Raw genomic sequence first — 5523 nt, 5'->3', positions numbered from 1 at the left:
TCATGCTAATTAAGTTTCCCAAAAATCTGTTTGTAATGTTCCCCATGTAAAACTGAGGAACACTTCTCCCAGTTGGTTTTGATTGGTAAATAAAGTTACCTTTAACTCAATGGCTGGGCCACTTCCTAACTTCCACATGGCTGATCCAGTTCCCTCTGATATCCCTGAGTTATTATTTGCTAAAATCTATATTCCATCTTTGCTGCCCTAGACCCAGACCTGTAGCGCTCTTGGGCCACGATCCCTGGCACCTAATGACGTCTGTGCTGTCTGCCCTCTGCACCACTCAGTGGTGATGTCTCCCTTCCTTCCCCAGCACAGCAGGTGTCCATCTTCTGCTCTTCCTTGTTACCTTGCCCAGGAATCCTAAAAGTCCTGTTCTGTCTTCCTGACCATTGATCACCAGCAACCTTATTTATCAATCAAAACCCACTGGGGGCAGGGTCCCTCAGTCTTATATGCAGGGGACTGAAAACAGGTTTTTGGGGGAACTTAATTAGCATGAGAATAGAAGCAGCTACATTTCCCCTCTTTGACCATTAAAAAGGCCTTTTCTCTCAGCTATACATTGAACACAGTTATAACAGTTATGTAAACTATAATGCATGATATACACTATTAATGTCCAGTCTATCAATTTTGTCAATTTAGGTACATTACTTTAACATCTATCCTAACTTAAAGAGTTTTCAATTCTATACATGAATTTTGGTTTGATTTTAACTTGGATTGCCATCTGAAAATCATCCCTTCAAATCTAGATCATCTTCTTTAATACTAAACAACTTAAGTTTGATTATAAAACTTTCACTAGTCTTCATCCCCGTCAGAGAGCCAAGAATGAATTAAATAGTACCTGGATATATAGGAAGCACAAAAACACAGCTTCCAAAAACTTAAACAATTTGTAGAGACAGCTGACTGCTTGGACAGTCCCCTATATTCCTCATGTCTTCAGCTTTCTGGCCCAGAATCAACTGACAGACCTTAAGTAAAGCAGGAACTATGAAGGACTAGCTTTCCCTGCCTTGGCAGAGTTAAGCTGTTTGCTATCCTGCGTCAGGCGTACTTTCCTGTTCCCCTCCTTACCTGTTCCTCCTCACACGGACGGATCTCTCTTCTCTGCTTGTTACCACTACTCATCTCTGTTAGGGAGGAGTCCTGGAGGTCTGGGTTCATTGGCACTAGTGGGTGAAGGTTTGTCCTATTCTGGTGACAATGTAGTTACTAGCAGATACGACTCAGAAGCCAAATGGCAGGCCTCAAATCCCTGCTTCATGTCTTCTTATGTGGGTGACACAGGCGAGTTACATATTCCGTGCCTCAGTCTCTTTGTCTGTGAGGTGAGCCTGTTGTAGCATCTGCCTTCCAGAGCTGTTTGCAGAGGGGATACAGTAAGTGCTCAATGCATGCTCTCTGCTCTGGTCACGTGAGTGTTCTACATACTGTATACATGTTTCGAATACTAACTAAAATTTTTAAAATAATTTTTTCATTCTTATGATCATATGGACATGCTACCACATAGCGGCAGGGGTCAGAGGATGGCTCTCTGGAGTCAGCTCCCCTTTTCTCCAGTGGGTTCTGGCACGTATACAAGTCACCAAGCCATTTGGCTTAAGCAGCCAGTGCTTATCTGCCGAGCAGACCAGTTTTCTTTCTTCCTTGTCTCCTCATTCTCCTAATCATTTTAACATCTGGCTCCACCTCCCCGAAGTCTCAGAGATGAGTCCATTTGGGGAGGTGCTGGGGTACCCATTGCTGAATCTGTTCTTCCACTACTGGTGATAAAACTGGAAGAGCCAGGAACATTTGGAAACAAAAAAGGACCCAAGCTGCTGAGAAGAGAACCCAAGAGTATTAACCCTTCACTGATTCTTGCAACTCTCCTGACTTAGCTCTGTGCCCTGGGCTCTGAGGCTGGTCCCTGCCCATTTGGGCCTTGAGATCAAGGGGGGTGAGCAAGGAGAGCTTGGTGCATTTATAACAAGATAGGGGCAGTGTAAGAATGGAGGAGGACAGACATTCTTATGTGGGGACCAGGAAAGCTTCCCAGGGGGAGGTGGTATCTAAGTAGAAACACAAAGAGAAAATCATCTTCCAGGAGATAGCTGGGTCGCCCACTGGGAAGAGACACAGTCTATGGCCAAGGAAGTTGACTATCGGACACAGAATGCCAAGGGGATTAGCAGCAAGGAGCTGGTGGCCACACATGTGGCTGGGAACTAGAAGGGTCTTGTCACCTGTAGGCCAGACTGACTCAGATCTGTCAGGAGCAGCTATCTCCCAGATGAGTGTTAAGTGGAGATGGGGCAGGGCAGAGCCTTAGACAATTATGTTCATTCCATAAGTGTTTAGTGAGCACCTTTGGTACCAGACACCACTATGGGCATGCTTCCACATGGGACAGAAAAAAAAAATAACCCTGTTTGAATGAAATGAGTCAAGTTCAGTCAGGGATGTCACAGGGACACACAGTGTGGCTTATATGACCCTGGTGCCAGGCAGGTCTGGCAGAGAGGAGTTAGAGAAACACCTAGATCTCAGTTGGTGTCTGGGAAGACCATAATGATGAAGGGACTCATCCTTCACAGGATGAATGAAGTAAAGGATCAAGCCATGCCAACACCTAGTGTTGAGGGAGGTGGAGGGACAGCAGCAGCCTGTGTAGGAGCTTAGAGAAGCATGGACAAGGAGAAGGGAGAGAAGGGGAGGAGGCTGGGGACCCCAGGAGGGATGCGTGCTCAGTGTGAAGATGCAGAGCAGACTTTGGAAGCTCAGCAGCCACAAACATGCACCGATCCCACATCTGCTGTAGAAACAGCACTAGCTGCAGTGAGAACAGTACATTTTGGTAGAGAGGGCCCAGAGGTCAAAGAGAGCCCATTTCTGTCACCTGGGCAGGCATGCTGGTGTCTTGGCTCAGGTGATGGTTGTGGTTTTGGGGTATGTGCTGTCTATAAATCGAACCAACCAATTGTAATTCTTAACAAGTCAGGTTATCGTGGTGACAGAAAGCAGGCATCAAAGATGGTGCCATGAGCATTCTGGCGACAGTTTGGCCCTCGTTTGGTACCCTTTAGCCTGGCCCCAAGAGCAGGTAAAGTACTCATCCCTGGTCACAGAACTCTAGCCACACCTCTACTGTTCCTCCAGCCTTTCTGCTGTCCGAGCACCATCATACTTACTCTGGGGGAGTCTCCATAGAATCTGTGGTCTTTAGCCTGGGGGATGTTTGGGTGTCCAGGAGACCCTCAGATATTTGGAGACACTTCAGTTTCTCACAGCCTATGGTGGGAGTATGGCCAAGGGAGGGTAGACCTGAGGATGCCCAGGATAGCTTCATGGTGAAGGTTGGCTTGCAGGCTTGCCTAGGTAGAGTGGCCTATTCACAAGGCACTACCAAGTGTAGAGAGGCTGAGCCCCACCGCCTCCAGCAGGTCCTCTCAGGGACCATTGAAGACTCTGGCTCTTTTAAAAAGGAAGCAAGTCTGCCGCCAAGAGGCAGTGGGCAGCCATGGTGAGAATTTTACTCCACAACACAGGCTGGTTTCTGGAAAACTGAACTTGGCATTCCTTCGTGGTTCCTCTCCCTTTCATCACCTTCGGCCTTCTTTGACTGATGGTCTCCAGGAGCCTCGGGTCCTCAGTCCAGGTCTTCCTCCTTCTCACTAGAATCACCACCCATGGTTACTGAGTCCTACTCCTGTGGGAGGCCCCTCCCAGCTCTCACCTTAGCACTTCTTCCCATTCTCATAGCCACAGGTCCACCCACACTAGGCCCTCATTATTCCCAGAATTGGCCATTGAGTCTGGGCTCAGCCTCTGCCCTCTAGTCCTCCATATCGTTCTTCCCAGGTAGCCCCCAACCCCCATCCTTACCACCTCCTTTCTCCTTCTCCTCAGTTGATTTCTTATCACCTCTCAACTTCTCACTGTCTCCTCCTCTCTGTATAGACTGCAGGGTTGCTGCACCCACAGACCCACCCTTCCCATGGGCACCCCAATTTCCACCTTCTCTTTGTGAATCTGATCACCCCTCACTGACTTAGAAGTAGAAATCCTAGGTTCTCAGCTGGAATGTTTGGGGTATCCATCTTTTCAACTGTTCATTGTCCTTCCAAGGAACTGTCCGGTGCCCCTGTCTGCATGGCCTGCTTTGGATTCTTTGACTTGATGTGGTCATAATTAGCAGTGGCTTCTCTTCCATTTCTATTGTCCTTCATACAGACTGCCACCATGGAGGGCTGCTCAAGTGCACAAAGTCAAATGACCACCAACCCAAAACTCCCTTTCCCACACAGGTCTCACCTTCTTTGTTTGTTTAAGATTTATTTATTTCATATATGTGAGTATACTGTAGCTGTCTTCAGACACACCAGAAGAGGGCATTGGATTCCATTACAGATGGTTGTGAGTCACCATGTGGTTGCTGGGAATTGAACTCAGGACCTCTGGAAGAGCACTCGGTGCTCTTAACCATTGAGCCATCTCTCCAGCTTTGTAACAGGCAAAAAAAATAGTTCAGATTTCTTATTCCTCCTTCAGGACAATCTGCAAGCATGGTCTACTGTCTCTTAAAAGTACCGGCTGGTTCAGCTCTAGTTGCCTAGAGCAATTACCTACTCTTTAAAGCGCTTTGATTGGCTGCCCTACCCTTTCCTAGTACCCCACAGCTCCTTTAGTAAAGACTATTGAGAGATGATTGAATCATGACACTTCTGACCTAGTCAATGAATTACTACTCCATGATTACACTAAGACTTGACTGGACTGCTGGGAACTTTTGAGGGTGTACTGACAGGAGGTAGTGGGTCATTGCACACATGCTTTGAAATCTCTCCTGTCTTAGTTACTGTTCTATTGCTGTGAAAAGACACTACAATTAAGGCAACTCTTTTATAAAAGAAAGCATGCAATTGTAGGCTTGCTTACAGTTTCAAAGGGTCGGTACATGATTGTTATAGCAGAAAGCAGACAGGCATGGTGCTGGATCCACACATACCACACAGACACTGGGCCTGGTGTAGGATTTTGAAACCTGAAAGTTTATCCCCAGTGACACATTTTTTCTATAGTGGCTATTCCTAGTTGTCAACTTTACTATATCTGGAATGAACCACAATCCAGAACTGAACTGCTCACCTGTGATCCTGATCATGAGGCTGGAAGACACAAGTTCCTGACCTGGATCTTGGAATGGAGATCTCGAGACATGGTGGCTATGAATCCCAGGACACTAAGGCAAGGAGATTTCCGAGTTCAAGGTCATCTGGAACAAAGCAAGTCCCAGATACAGGCGTGGTGGTACACAGCTTTAATCTGGGACACACCTTTAGTTAGAGACCTACATAAGGACACTAGAAGAAGGAAGGCTCTCTTTGCCTGCTTGCCTTGTGGGACTGAGCATCTGCTAGATCCTTGGACTTCCATTAGCAGCTGCTGTTGACCATTGTTGGGGAGTTGGACAACAAGCTGTAAGTTAATAACAAATTCCTTTACTATATGGAGACTACCCATAAG

This window comes from Micromys minutus (assembly GCF_963924665.1).
Source record: "Micromys minutus genome assembly, chromosome: 2".
NCBI classification, from domain to species: domain Eukaryota; kingdom Metazoa; phylum Chordata; class Mammalia; order Rodentia; family Muridae; genus Micromys; species Micromys minutus.
The sequence above is the reverse complement of the archived record's forward strand: the minus strand, read 5'-3'. Positions refer to the sequence as shown.